The following is a 15,786-nucleotide window of genomic DNA, read 5'->3' as shown; positions in this document are numbered from 1 at the left end:
TCTCTCTCTCTCTCTCTCTCTCTCTCCCCCTGCAATGAATCAACATACATTAAGAATTACACATGACAGATAGAATGCAGCGTTTTATTTCTGCACGATTTGAGCAACATCGTTCGCTGCTTGTAATACACACAGTCGCGGGTAAATATAAGCTAGCTCACATTGAATATGTTTCAAACATTTTTTTTACGTTTTCATTATCAACCAGAAGCTCTAGTTGCTTTCCACACCATGATTGTCATTGTAATTTCGTTTTTTTGCAGACCGTCAAGGCAAACAATATAATCTGTAGTTTTAAATTAAAGTCTTGGAGCTGTGCTTCCAACAAAAGATTAAGACATCCTAACTTTCAGTTACTAAAAGGGGTCAATCTAAAATTTGGTGTAGTGGCCCTTTAAAGGGTATAGTCCCTCTTTGGGGAAAGGAAAGGATTGATAATTGAAGTACAAAATCTAACTTTTTTGCGTTACTGTTTGAGAATAGGATGTTTTTTATTAGTCGCAGCCTTTGTCTGTAGAGAGGCTAACACATCGTCCAAGCACTGAATAGTTAACAAAAAACATTTACAAAGAGAGCCCTTGTATGGAGTTAAATGAGAGACAATTGAGCTTTATTTTGCAGTTTACGATTAAAGGATGAATGCAGGATTATTGAAGAAACATGAACTTCCTTTATAGTGATCAGCCAGTCGACGAGTGAAGCAGGTGGTAAGGCCGTCCGCCAGAGCGCTTCTTCTAACTTGGACACTTAAACTCTTTGAACACCTACTGCAGCCCTACTGGATTCAAGCCTAATAGATCTGGTTAATGTTGAAAGGGATTAGAGACGAGAAGTCGGATGCAAGCGGTTTCAGCTCTGCTTTTTCAAAAAAACAAATAGAATCAGTGTCGGATTGATGTGCCAACTACAATGGTGGCAAGCAGAATTTGACATGGTTAATTGGCGGTGATGCATTACAAGGAACATCACAGGACTTCCCACTTAGTAAAGACAAGACACGAGGACTGTCAGTACACTAATACACGCAAAGACAAACAGCTGCCTCACTGAAGCGGCACTGTCACAGCTGCTGGCAGTGAAGGTGAGTCTGCAAGGAGAAACAAGCCAATGGGAGAGAACATTTTCAACAGATCATACAGTGATCAGAACAACATGTGGAATTTGTCAAACAATGACTGATTGAATAACAGTCCCCTCAGTTATTATTAACACATATTCCCCAGTCTTACATTGTAAGACCTTAAGTAAGTTCTGGCCCCTCCACGCTTACACTCTGGGATGTTTGCATTTTTTAAACTGATCCCAGTCGTCTTGGGCGGTGCTAAGCTCCTGGCGCAGCAATGGTGCATCTGCAAAATGTTCTCGGGAAGGAACTTGTTTTGGTGGAACATTTGCACCCTGCAAAAAAAAAAAAAAAAAAAAAAATACTGCAAGAAGTTAAATGTTCACACAATACAGTAACGTGAGCTATTTAAATTAACTCAATACATGGTTAAATGTCATTTGTGCTTACAAGTGTATTGCCAGGTGTATTGCGTCCATAGCAAATCCAATCCAATCGGTCCCAAAAACGTCCCAGTTAGATAGTATATTCCATAAAAATATTCTTTGGAAATCTTAACAATCATTCCTAGAAAGAACTTAGCAGGTCTGCTTTGTTGCAAGATCCAGATTTTCTTTAAAGCTTGCCATTTTCAGTGTGCAGATTGCTAGCTGGTAGGTTGTAGTGTCCCCGAAACAGGGTTTTGCAAGGCGGGGGACAGAAGATCCGGCTGTCACCTATCCAGACTACCTCTTCCCTAACCCACTTATACACATTTAACACTGTTTTTATTCATTGTTTCTTGACAAAGACCTTGTGGGTGAAAGATTGCATTCAAATTAAGTCATTTTCGTTTAACATCATTCCACCCACCTTTATTTTTGACCTCGTCATGATCAGCACCTTCACAAGCGTTGGTAGTGTGACCTGTTTCTTCTTCTTTCTACAAATTGAAAACTAAAGGTACATTTTCAAAAACCATTTCAAAAACATTTAAAATGGTTTCCTTTTCTTCCATTTTCATGCTTAATCTACTATCTAAAGCAGGTCAAACGTAGTTAGATCAAAATGATTAACTTCATCAACAAGAAGTAAATAAGTGAATCCACTGTCCATCAAGTATTTGGACACTCAACCAGTATGTGATTGTTGAACATTTCATTCCATGCATTTCCCCAGGAATGAAACTTCTCGTCACGGCGATGCAGGCCGCAACAACTGTGACTGTTCTGCTTGGACTTGGCTGAGTTGCGTCACATTTCCTCTTACTCATTTCTGGCTGCTCCTTCTCGATGCAACAACATTAAGAGACAGAGGTAGTGGTAGAGTAGAGTTTAACTCTTCCTGCTATAGCGTTCCAACCGTGGTAACAAAAGCGCAGGGTAGACACTTTGTCCATCTACACCACCTGAGTAGGTACTCGCTCCAGAGCTAACCCCGTCATTGTCTCACTCACTCTACCCCCCCACACACACACACACACGCACACACAAAATTGCCATATTCTCTTCAAATAAACATGGACACAGGCATCAGCACAGTGATACAAGATTTTTTCTAATGGAAATGGACTGCTCTATACACCAGCATCTTACAGTCAATTCCCTAACGGAATCAGATCCTCTGAGACATTGCTCTCTCACAAACTCATACTGGACACACAAACACACATACCTGCTCTGCTATTCTCTTACTGTAAAGAGACACAGGCACACCGGTGCACAGTATAAATCCTTACAACGGTGCAGCCCACTTAGGTAGGCTACGACCTAGAGCCTGTGTGCAACCACACTGATAAGTGCTGATAAGACTGCCTCCACTCTTTTGGGAAGGTTTTCCATCAGATTGTGGAGCGGGGCCGTAGGGATTTGCCCCCAGCATTAGTGATGTCGGCCACTGATGTTAGGTGGAAAAGACCTGGCTTGCAGGTGGCGTTATTGTTCATCCCACAGGTGTTGGATGGGGTTGAGGTCAGGGCTCTATGTAGGCCAGTCCCGTGCTTTCACAGCAAACTGGGAAAACCATTTCTTTATGGAGCTTTCTTTGTGCACATGAGGTTGACATGTTGAAGGAGGAAAGTGTCAGGAAAAGCCTGTTTAGCCTTGTCTAAAACAGCAGATCCAATTTCTTCATTCCTCATACATTTAGCTATTTGATTAAACCACCATCAATTAAAACCCTGCAATCCTAGTGTCACTGGTGAACAGGTAACGATATATGAGTCATGAATTCACTCATTCAATGATCAGTGACATAAATAGCCAATGAGTGGAGACATTTAAAAATTTTTTTTAAATAAATTAAAAAATAAAAACCAGCCATTCAGTCAGTCAAAGCGCAACAGTCTGTCAATTATCGGAGAGGGATTTCTGCCCGTCAGCCAGTCAATCGTGAGGTCACTCAGTCAGAGATTGACAGAGATGGACTCAACACTCTGTCAATGTCTTTGTTCCCACCAGGATTAACCTGCTGACTCCTATCCTGCTTCTCTCTCAAACACACACACATTCTCTCTCCCTCCTCTCCTTCTTTTCTTGCTTTTCCTCTCAGTGTCTCCCTCCTCCTCCTACCAGCCTTATTACGCAGAATATCTGTACCCACCTGCATCCCAGATGATGTCCCTTTTTTTCACCTTTCTCCTTTCTTTCTTCCATCTCTCTCTCGCTCTCTCTCTTCCTCCTTTCTTCGCTCTCCCCGAGGAATTGTGTTGTTGTGTTTTAGCCTGTCACAGCGGTTGAGCTTTTCCTCACCTGTTCACAAAAACTCCAGGCAAGGGAGCAGGTGTCTGCTCACGTCTGCTGCCCAGCACCGTGTGTTTGAGTGTGTGTGTGTGTGTGTGTGTGTGTGTGTGTGTGTGTGTGTGTGTGTGTGTGTGTGTGTATAGTTGTATGTGCATGTTGATGTGTGCAGTGAAGTGTTCGGCTGCCTCCAACCATCATTGCTTAAACTGGAAAGCGTGTTTTTCTAAGATAAAGAACCTTGCCAATTCACCTTGAAATTACTATTGGAATCAATGATAATTACACAGTTTGTGTGGTGGAGGAAGTCCTTTTTTCCTATCCTTGTTTAAACAAACTGACATTTGAATAAATTGCTTTGGTCTTTTAACCCCAATCTATATTTAATATGATTGTGTTGCTCTGCTCTATGTGTGTAAATGTGTCAAAATTTGAAGTTTAAACAGATGGAGAAGATATTTAGTGAACGGTCACTTAGGGGACCAAGAAGAGCAAGAGCACAAAGACCATAAAACAGTAAAGAGAAAGAACAACATTCCTTAAAAACACAGTGTCCAAGGAAGCTGTAAAAACAACATTACATTTTGGTAAAAAAACAACAACAAAAATTATTCTAATTTTGCCAATGAAAATGTTTTGCATGCTGACTATTGTTCAGTGACGCATCTTATCAAATATATATTGTGTCCACTGTAAAGGCTTTAAAGGTTTAATGATTGACATATAAACCAGGGCTTCTTAAAGTCCGGACTAAGGCCCGCATCTGGACCGGATGTCAAGTCAATCCAACCTAGTCTGTTTCCATGACGTTCCATTTCCGGAAGTGCCAGCAGAAAATTCTATTGATCAAGAAATAGTTATTGAGGTTGAATATACAGTAGCAGTGTAACGGACTGTAGTTGATCCGTACGGAAAAAGGTACCTGTTTTGAATTCCAGGTACCGGTACAAAAGTTGACAAGAAAAATAGAATACTCAACAATGTATTTGGCTTAAAAGTTATAAGTGAGTTGATTAAATATTTTTTTGTTATTGCCAATCACTCCGCACCACACACATATTCAGTTATGGGCCTATAAATTGCACTAAAGTATATTCACCCATTCATAGTTTGAAAATGTATCCATTGCAGACCAGACACCTTATCAGTGTCGGTCTGTTTGTGTGTCCTGATCTGTTTTCTGATTGCTTGTCATGTATCTCTGACTGGGCCACTGGATGGGCAGATGGTGTTTGATTTGGAGCATCAGCTGGTTCCTCGAATGTGTGCTTGTATGTGTCCAGCTCACATGTAAGTGTGAGATGCATACTGCTACTGACACACTGACTATGTCTCACAGGCCTCCCTGCACGTTGCAGACAGCACTTAGCCTCTCTCTCTCTCTCTCTCTCTCTCTCTCTCTCTCTCTCTCTCTCTCTCTCTCTCTCTCTCTCTCTCTCTCATCCATCTCTGACTTGCTCTCACCTTGTGTTTCGCTCTTTCTTTCTGGCCTCAGGAGATAACTCTGACACCTCTGGGATGGACACACACATATACACACACACACACACCCTCTCTCTCTCACACAAACACAATCTCTCACACACACGCACACACACACACACACACACACACCTCCTCCATACATAACACTCCTCCATTTGTGGCTCGGTATATATACTGATAAGCAGCCCAGGTCTTCCCTGGCTGCCTCTTATACACAAGGTAAAATGGGCTTTGTGTGAGTGCTAAGCGCCTGAGGAGGGCTATCTCCTTCCTCCATAGTCTGAAGGCTGTTGTATAGCATGGGAATAATGGGCTATAACTCACCGCTAAGCTATACTGGATTACAGTCAGGGGATGGCAATTTGTGCATCCGGTGGTGTGTGATTGTGGTGGGATGTGTGTGTGGAGATGTTGGCGTGTGTGTGCAGAAACAGATGTGAGCAGAGGTGGGAATTTGCTAAGTACTTGTGAAAGAAATAGTCCGCTTTTAAATTCTTCTATTATTTAAAACTGTGTTAATTGATTATATTTTTTGGGCCACTTGAATGCAGCAGAAAGAAGCTGCCAGGACACTGACATATCATCTTAAATTGATAATAGGCAAGATGTTAGCAAACTGGTCCTCTTTTTTTATACATCTGGCAGATATTTGACAACATTATTATTAATATTGAGTCAAATTATCTGGTCTTCTGATATGGACTTGAGTTTGAGACTCAGACTCGAGTCTTACTTAATTAAGATTCGTCCTCAAAAGACTTCAGACTCGACTCTGACTTAAGATGTGGGACTTGTGAACAATCTTTATTTTTAGGAAACGTCTGATGAGCTGAATGTTATTCCCCTCCTTGCCCATCACATATCTGCTGAATTAATAACTTGAAAGTAAAAAATTCTTAGTTTGTCTGTTAACACATACATGGAGGTAGAACACAGCTACAGTATATTTTCAATTATAATCAGGTGACAGAATGAAAATACAAATATATTTTATTCAGTTATGTAAATATGCTTTACATTTTTTGTGGTCAGGAAATGAAATCTTGGAGCTTTAAGAACATTTGCTGGCACTGACACTTATCCATCAGTAAATATTTGAACGCAGGAGTATTTTTACACTGCATTTACATTGTACTTCTATCTCTACTTACTGTAAGCAAAGGATCTGAGCACTTCTTTCACCACTGTCCTCTATGGGAGTGTGTGTGTATCTTTTGTGCAGCAGTTTTGGGTGAGAAGTTAAAAGTGGAATAGGATCCTTTTCCCTGTGATTCATCACCCCTCAGTGCAGATAGAGGCAAATACATTTCAGGGCGCAGCGGGAAGGCAGATTGAGCCACAGATCAGCATGTTGCTGGATTAGCTGAACAAGTTTCCACCCAGTGCTGCTTCTGTGATGCTCGAGGCAAACGGAGGCTTCCTGCCGCAAAAATAGGAAATAGCTTGATTGAAAAGACAGCAAAAGCGTAATCATTGATTTTTAAAGGGGAAAAAAATACACCCTCAGATATGCTTTTAGAAGTCATCATTTCCAGGCGTCAGCTTGTGATAAAAGCTGTCGAAGAGGGCGATGCATTTCCCCCGCTATGACTTCAGATCTATAAAGATACAAGCTGTTGCTGCGTTGCATTCTCGTCTAATGGGGCTACTGGTATGACGAAATTGCTTGTGTACGTATTTTCGATTTCTACCTGTTGGGCTGCTGAAACTTGGTGCAACCTGGCAACTCAAAAATGTCTTGATATCCTGGCGCTTTAAGCTGGATCTTTTCTTAATGGAGGTAGAGCGAGAACAGTTTGTTCCTCAACATGGCAGCTGGAAAAACTCAGAAGTTGTCATTCTCAGCATCTTGTGTATGCACGCATGAAGCCTGAGATGAAGGTGGACAAACAGGCCTCCTAGGTACGCAATCATCTTCTGCTTGTTGATTCCCATCCAGACTGTGTGTTCTTGTGTGTGTGTGTGTGTGTGTGTGTGTGTGTGTGTGTGTGTGTGTGTGTGTGTGTGTGTGCGCGCGCGCGCATTTCAAAGATCTGGCTGAGCAATTGGCGGGCTATACTTGATACGCTGATATGATATTGGAGATTTCATATTGGAAAGGCTCATTAAAATGTGTGTCTGTGGGTGGGAGGGATGTTGTGTCGTCAAATATTTTTCTACTAAATCATTCAGGCTGTGAATGTCCAATTAACACGGGTGTATATATTTGGGTGGGTGTGCTTTATGAAGTGGATTCTCCAAACTAACTCCGGCTGTGCTTTGATCAACACCAAAAGAACATTAAAACAGTTGCTTTTGGTTTTTGTTGTGTTTTGTAAAAACAAAAATTAAAAAAGAGCATCATTCAAGGAATACTGAATAACTTTTTAACAGTGAGACTTTGTAATGAGAGATAGATGGAGTGAAGGGGAGAAAGAACAGCTCATTATCCCAAGGGACAATTTGTGTATTTTGGACGATTCTGCACCTCAAGATTTAGGCACAGTGCCAGTCTTGAGTGCAAACGCAGGTGTTATTGTGTCCTCTAAGTGAGGTGGAGGATAGGTGTGTAGCAGCGCGTCCAGACACAGAACTGGATGCAATGTTTACCTTTTTCTCTATGGTAACCTTTTCATTTCTCTTATCCTAACCATGCACTCGTAATTTTCATATATTCATATATTCACTCATATATTTGGTTGTTTTGAAGTACTGAAGTGGCAATATGGAAATGTATTTGCCAAAAGCATTAACCCTTGTGTTCTCTTCCCGTCAAAATTGAAAATCAACACTTTAGTTAAGGCTTATAATCAACGTTTTAAAGTTTGTATTCTGTTTTTGTCCCTCTTAATGCTTTTTTTCAATGTTAGCCACTTTTTTGCCGTTTTCAACACTATTAACTTTATTTTTACAGGTATTTTTGGAATTTATGGTCAATAAACCTCATTTATAAATAAATTAAACCTAATGTTTGAGTTACAAAAGCAAAAATTAGGATTTAGACTAAAATTAAAGGTGTTTATGTTGATGGATAATCACAGACTGAATATGTGAACTTTTACTCAATACTATTTCAAAACCACTTCAATTTTCACTTTAAATGCTAATTTAAATGTGAATAAGACACACCAAAATTAATAAAAGTAGAGATTTGTACGTGTGGAATCAATCAAGTTATTTTGGGTAATTAAAAAAAACACTGATATAGGAAAGTTTGTTATTGTTTCTTTCCTTTCGCGTCATATTTAGACGCATTAGGTCAGGACTCTCGGCGTTACTTTCTGGCGTTCTGGGTCGGGACGTACGTGTAACTGACGTGAGTAAAGATCGGGGGTGGGGGTGTACGTTTCAGTGACAAGAACGGACACGAACCCCGTGCTGTCCTATGCTGTTTGACCCATCCACTACCCCAACCAATCTTCTTATGTGGATTTTCATTTTTGTGGTCTTTCATACTACTCCCTACCACTCCAAATACTACATCATCTGACAGCGCTGCGGCCGAGCTGCTGTTCTGCCCGATGCATTCTACACACAAAAAGGGGATTTTTGGCGTTGGTATCCGATGCTGAGAGTCACAGACCTAGCGTCAGTATTTTACGAGTTGGGAGTGGCTGCGTTGACTCGCCATACCCTCCTACGCAGGACCGTGGAGGAGGGTCTGGCAAGAGACAAAGGTATAAGGTCCAATGGGCAGCAGAGAGCCAATGACCGGCAAGGAAGTGAACTTACTTTAAAGTATTTGAAATACATAATATCAATGTAGAAATGCTCATTGAAAACGTTTTATTTTGTGTACATCATCTCTGTGCCTGTCCCAAACCTCAGCAATGGCGCAAAGCTTCTCAAAATGCACCTTTATGAGGGACAAAAGTAAAATGATCAAAAAAAGTGATAAAAGTATAACTGATAGACTCGCTATCAGATCTTTAAAGAGTGTTAAGTGTGAAAATGTTTTCGTTAAAAAAATATCAGAGACAAATTCAGTATGCTGAAGTAAAATCACTGCTCAAATATTCTTATGTACAGTAAAAAAAAATAAAAATAATAACAATTGCAAGTCACTATGTGAAAGCCAACTGGCGTTCAATTGGTTCAAACCAAGTGTTTGCCAGAGGCAGCAGCCTCAGGGTGTTGCAGGTGCGTTTTCACTGACCCAAGTTGAATCGTAAAAGCTCGGAGTTAAATGATAAGTAACAGTAGAGTTTCATTTTCATCACCTTTTATGAGTTCTAGCCCTCATGCTCTTTCAAATCATTATTTGTCCTCCTTAAGTTATGTCATCTTTGAATTCATTTTCCTCCCTTTTAGAGATATACGAGTCCATTTGTTCAGGAACGATTGCTCGTCCTAAATTAGCTCTTTCAATTTTACAGTGGCTATTTTAGTTATTTCCCTTTGCTGCTTTTGGTTCTTCCTCCCCAGGGCCTGAGAGCCATATCCAGTCCTCTTAGACTGAGCACTCATGTGAAATAAATACAGATGATGTATGCGGAGTATGGATGTCTCCCGGAAAGTCCTGATCAGTGGGCTATTGATTTACAGACCTGAACCTCCAGTTGATCTCGCTGTTCCTCATACAAGCCGTAATGTAAAATAAAATAAAACAAAATCAACATCAGTCATTAACTTACTTTTTTTTTAAAACATCTAATACTTACTAATTGTATGACAAATACTGGGGTGTAGAGGAATGTTAAATGTTACATTTCAGTTTTAAAAAGAGATAAATTGTAACCAGAAATATTTATTTTGAACTTCATTCCAAAATAAAAGGAAATTATTTTGGATACTGTTTATTAAAACCCAGTGGGGAAATTACAATTTACACTCTGTTTTGTTAGAAATCACTACACATAGGCCTGAAATACACACACGCGCTGTGGTGGTGACAGCTCGTCAGAGGTCCCGACCCTGACCCCTCTCGCTCCTCTCCCCCCTGTTAAATTGGGACAGCCAGCAGTGGAGCGACTGGAGGAGCCGATAAGGATGGAAGCATGGGGTGCATCGCTCATTAAACAGAGGAGTTATGGTATTCTTCGGTAGCCTGAGTAACTTTAACCGTTCCTCATGTGAAATCTACGAGACAGCCTGGTGCTTTTTTATGGACTATTTGTGGTTGGCTGTTTGCTGTTTGACCAATCAATTCCTGTCAATAAAGTAGAACGGGGTAAATCCTGTATAGTGCATACACTTGTAGCTGTTCAGTCCCTGCATGTAACTTGTTAACATCTGCACTTAATCCTCACATATGAATTATTTCTTATCATATTCCTCTCTTTCTCCATTTGGCTGTTTTTCATTTTCGTTCCATTCCTCTCCTGGCCAGACCATAATATGAGCAGTGTTGTTGCCATGGCTACCACCAATCTAGCCAGCCTTAATTGGAGCTCCTTAATGAAGTTTTCTGATAAGGGTAAAGAAGATTGATGAAGGGAGGGAAACAGAGGCAAGGGGGTGACGAGGGAAAAGCGCAGTGGGTCACATGTTGACGAGGGTTAATATATCGTTCCCGCAAGATATTAGCTGTGTATGTACGTGTGTGTGTGTGTGTATGCATGCATGTGAGAGAGAGAGAGAGAGAAAGAGAGAGAGAAAGAGAGTGGGAAGGGAAAGAGGATATTCTTGTTTCTAATAATAGATTGTGAAGAAAGAAGCAACTGTGACGTGTCTGTCTGTCTGTCTGTCTGTCTGTCTGTCTGTCTCTGTGTGTGTGTGTGTCTGTCTGTCTGTCCCTCTGTTATTTACGTCAATCTGTCTCGTGTGTGTGTGTGTGTGTGTGTGTGTGTGTGTGTGGTGTGTGTGTGTGGTGGTGTGTGTGTGTGGGTGTGTGTGTGTGTGTGTGTGTGTGTGTGTGTGTGGATCGTTCAGTGTTTAATCCACCGCTTCGCCGCTCTCATCATTCCCAAGTGGCAACATCCACTATCCGCCAGATCCCCAAGGGAAGGGGTGGAGAAAACAAGAAGGAAAGAAAGAAAGTGGTGGAACAGAGAGAGAGAGGAATCAGGGGGAAGATAGAGAGAAGTGAGGAGAAGAGGACAAAAAGATGAACAAAGAAAAGGGTAGAGAGTGTGTGTGTGTGTAGAGATGTGAGGAGAGGTAGAGCGGTGGAAAACGAGATAATCACTGAAACATGAAGAACAAAAGAGTGAGTGAAAGTAGGACAGATTTAGTTGTAGGAAAAAGCAGCAATAAAAGAAAAAAGAAACAAACAGAAAGGGAGGGATATAGAGAGACAGGAGGACAGAGAGGGAGATGGAGCGATAGTCTCTCCTCACTTCACTGGATTCCTTTCGTGTTTCCAACTCATCATCTCTGCAAAGGGAATCAAAGATGAAATGAATAGCGTGATCTGGGGAGAGCGTGGGCGTACTGGAGGATGACCGTGCGTGCGTGCGTGAGTGTGTGTGTGTGTGTGTGTGTGTGGGAATGAGTGTGTGCGTGCGTGCGTGCGTGCGTGGGTGTGCATACATGCACAGTCCTGTATCTGTACCTTCCTGTGAAGTTCTGTTCTGCCTACGTGGGTTTGTGTTCTTCCTTGTAAATGTTGTTTTATGTTTATGTGTCGCACAATTCACATGGGTGCATGGGTGTGTGTTTCAAACCTACAACACATGTTTAATACCACAAATTATCTTTGCTGCCTCGTTATGGAGTTCATATAAGTGCTGCCTGGATTAGGTTTTTTTTTTTTCGTTTTCTACCTGCCGAGGAGTCACAGGGTGGAGCTTGAGGACTTTGACAACAGAGACAGACATCTGATGTGTTGCAAGGTTCACCCCAATTTTACACTAGATGCAGGGTGGGAGTTAAGAGCAACTAAAAAACCCAGATTTTGAAACTTATTGAAACAAAAAACATGCAACTCACGTTTCACTCATGCAATTGAAAGCAGGGACTGTTAGCTTATGGAGATTTCAGCAGACCACAGTGTCTTCACCTGGCTGAATAATGTCATAAATACCATTACACCTATTGATCTGTTCAGTTAAAAGCAGACCTTTAAAGCAGAGTACAGGTGGGGGTTTATGCCTCCGCGCCGGCTGAAGGCATGGCCGGAGGCCAATGTGTTTTTGGGTTGTCCCCTGGAGGGAATTTCAAAAAACTGGTTGGATACTGAATTGATGACACCAATCGTGAAACAGTGGTGATTATATAGAGCTTCTGTGCTGCCGGGTTGGAGTTGTGTGTTAAGTGTACATTTTTCCTCAGAGACATACATTCAATACTTTTTTTATTTTTTACTTTAAAGACTTATACAGTATTTTATTTTAGTCAATGGTGCAGTTGACGTGACACGCAGGTATACGCAGTGTACTCACTAAGAAAGCCACAGGATTTCCATATACCCACTTACAAATGTGCAACAACATACTTTCCATTATATTTTTAACATAGTTTAAATTTTCCTCTGTGTTTTTTTTTGTTTGCATAGGCTGAATAAAGGTATTTTAGCCATGAATTGCTGCATAAAAGTGTATCAAAATTAGAAGAAAAAAGTCTCTGTTGCTGAAACTTTGCTGAAATCCACCCCCCCACCCCCCAAACATATGCATATGCAGTACAGTTTACCCACTACAATACATTACACTACACCACTGATGTAAACTACAACTGGTCTGGCTGGCTGAGGCAAGCTGTAATTGTAGTTATTTACCAAGTTGTAGACTTTTCATAAAGTTTCATAATGATCATAATCACAGAAGCTCCTAGAGAGCTGACTCCTTTGATTGATAATTATAGATATTGTAGCAAAAAAAAAACAAAGTAACTTGTGATCTTAGAGAGAGATTAATGGGATTTAAATGGCTGCCTGTGGAGATTATGCTTCACCAAGCACAGCAATAGAAAATAAATACACTGGGAGGGTAAAATTTAATAAAATCACACAGGCTTCTTTTGCAGTTTCTGTGGATTTGTTTTAGTCTGCCTGTCTTGTCTGGTGCTCCAAGACAGTTGTAATTTTTTTTTTATATTTAGTGAACCAAATTGTAGTCCACAGTCAGCAATACAGACCCTTAAAACTCCACTCAAGTGTTTTTAGTTGCCTCAACAAAACTACTAAAATGTTATTCCTGGTTTAGGTGTGAGGATATTGTACGTAGAAACAAATTAAATACAGTGCATTGACACTGAACATTTTGAAGATATCTTCCTAGTTGTGTTAAAGAAAAAAAAAACTAGTTTTGTGTGGCAGAAAGTTATGATCTATTGCCTGGAGTAGATACTTGTGGAGATAGCGAATCTGTCAATAGTTAATTAAAACGTGCGTATACTTGTATTTGCAGCTATATTGGATGTGAGTTTTTTTAATCATCTTCTCCTTGTTCACTGAACAGCAGGATGAAGACATGCATTTGTGTGTGTGTGCATGTGCGTGTCTGTGTGTGTGTGTGTCTGTGTCTGTCTGCCTTGGCTTGGAAATCGATAGGCCGTCTTTGACACACCCGTGGTATTTAAAACAGCTCCCAAGCAAACCAAAGGGCTTCTGGTCTGTTTGCTCAACCCCTTCCTTCGCTCTTATTAGAGAGAAGGAAAGAGAAAGAGATGCCGAAGGGAGGGGAAGGATGATAGAAGAGAGGAAGAGACAAACAAAGAATTTTTTGCCATCCTGTCACGTCCCTATAGCCCGTGTCTCATCACTCTCTCCTCCTCTTCTTTCCTCACCTCTCGCTCCCTACATCATCGTCCTATCATCAGTCTCCATCTGTCAGTTTAACCTGGCTGTACCTCCACACACACACTTACAGAACATCTACTCACACACACACACACACACACACACACACCAGCACTCTTTCTCCCTCTCGATCTGTTTGGCACGATCACACCCTTTTCATTTTAAAAAATCTTGGCGTCGAGGACGCCGTCTTGTCTTCTTTTATATTACCTGCTGTCCCATCCTCTCTGTCTCCGTTCATCCGTCTCCACCTGGCAGACTAGATTACATATCTGCTCTTGTCAGACCGGGAGACGTCTTCACTCACGTTATAAGTTTCATTTCCTGTCTATCCATCCATCCGCTCATACATCCATCCACACATCCATCCATTTCCTTTAGCGTCTATCCGTCCATCTCTGCACGCAGACATGAATGCGCTTTAATGGCGGCTTATCTTCGCATTTTATGCTTGGATCTGCCTATTTTTTATTTTTACACTCCTGTTAGTTATCCTACCATCAATCTTCAGTGTCATTCTCACACCTTTAAACAACTCATTTTCCACTCTGTCAGTTTGTCTGGCACCTATAGGTGGATTCACAGATAATGGAATTAACACACCGATGTGCATGTAAAGTTACTCTCTAAGCAGACTCAATCTAATAAAAATGGGCCCATGTGATCATAACTAGGCAACAAAGTATTTATATGAGTGAATTATGTCTGTAACGGTAACAATAGTTGATGTGCATTAATTTAATCCTTTTGAAACATTGATTGCTAGGTAGACTACAGTTGAAAATTAGCCGATTGGCTAACGCTGCCACATTTAAAGAAACGTTGATTAATGTGCATTGTCCTAATCTAATAAATACATCTACATCTACAGCTGCATTTGTGCAGAAAAGAAGATGAAGAGACATTTTTTAAGTCTTCAAATTTCCCATCTTGTTCGTGGGATTTCCCTCTTTCTGGTCTACATATCCCTGCCTCTGCTGAATGCTATACTAATGCACCATAGTATATACCTAAACTAGATGTATTTTAAACTAAGTAAAGCACTGTAACGTGAACACATAGTGCCATAGAATGCCAGATGTTGGTCTTTTCAAGGGCCTTGGTAGTGGGGTTTAGCCAGAAAAAAATGAATTTCGTGCAGCGATGACAGTTAAGTTTAGGATAAAGATCGTGGTTTAGATTAAAACACTCCTGAGGAACAAACAAGTGTTTCATTGGTGAAAGTATTTGGTTTTTGCCGCATATTGAACTCCCCTCTCTGGCTTGAAAGCTCTGTGTTTTATGTTGACGCCCCGTTGTGCTATTTCAGTTCCAGATTATTTTCAATATTGGACTGAATATTTAAGTGTTTTGGCATTGCTGGCCGAGTGGAACTATATCCTCTGCTTTTTTTCACAAATCACACCCTGTATACAATACTAGCAGACATGAAAGAAAAATTAAACTTTTCCAATTTAACCAAATTCCTGAATCCATCTCCATTTTTCACTCTAGGATGGGTTAGAGGGCTTGAGCAGCTTGTTTTGTTTCCAGTTCACAACCTCTACTTCTTATACTCTGTTTACTGGCGAATCACAGCCAATGCGTAGCCTATAGCGCCAACTTCTGACCAAACTATGCTGTAGCCAGTTTATTCACTCCAAAACATTTGCCTACAGCAGTGGTTCCCAAACATTTTCAGCTCAAGACCCAAAAGAGAAATTTGGTGTCTCCCCAGGACCCAAATTTACAAAAGTACACCATGAATCATTGCAACATCTACATTTTTAAACTGTGGACAAAAGACGGAACAAACCACGAATTTAAATGTACATGAAGTTTATTTATTCCATTATAATGATGCCTTCAGCGCTGCTCGGTTC

The 15,786-nt window shown here is 40.8% G+C and overlaps 1 protein-coding gene and 2 long non-coding RNA genes across 3 annotated transcripts in view; 2 read left to right on the top strand and 1 right to left on the bottom strand.

The window, feature by feature from the left end:
- pvrl2l (PVR cell adhesion molecule related 2 like) overlaps positions 1-15,786 on the top strand; it is a 290,781-nt gene that overhangs the window by 210,032 nt on the left and 64,963 nt on the right. The window lies entirely within an intron of this gene.
- Positions 15,067-15,786, top strand: part of LOC116701291 (uncharacterized) — a 14,586-nt gene continuing 13,866 nt past the window's right edge. The window contains exon 1 of the long non-coding RNA XR_004334888.1: positions 15,067-15,147. This is a non-coding gene — a long non-coding RNA (uncharacterized LOC116701291). The remainder of the gene's footprint in view (positions 15,148-15,786) is intronic.
- The window catches only part of LOC116701290 (uncharacterized), a 21,019-nt gene continuing 20,710 nt past the window's right edge, over positions 15,478-15,786 (bottom strand). Inside the window, exon 3 of the long non-coding RNA XR_004334887.1 lies at positions 15,478-15,561. This is a non-coding gene — a long non-coding RNA (uncharacterized LOC116701290). The remainder of the gene's footprint in view (positions 15,562-15,786) is intronic.

Source organism: Etheostoma spectabile, chromosome 14 (assembly GCF_008692095.1).
Source record: "Etheostoma spectabile isolate EspeVRDwgs_2016 chromosome 14, UIUC_Espe_1.0, whole genome shotgun sequence".
Taxonomy (NCBI): Eukaryota; Metazoa; Chordata; class Actinopteri; order Perciformes; family Percidae; genus Etheostoma; species Etheostoma spectabile.
The sequence above is the reverse complement of the archived record's forward strand: the minus strand, read 5'-3'. Positions and strand labels throughout refer to the sequence as shown.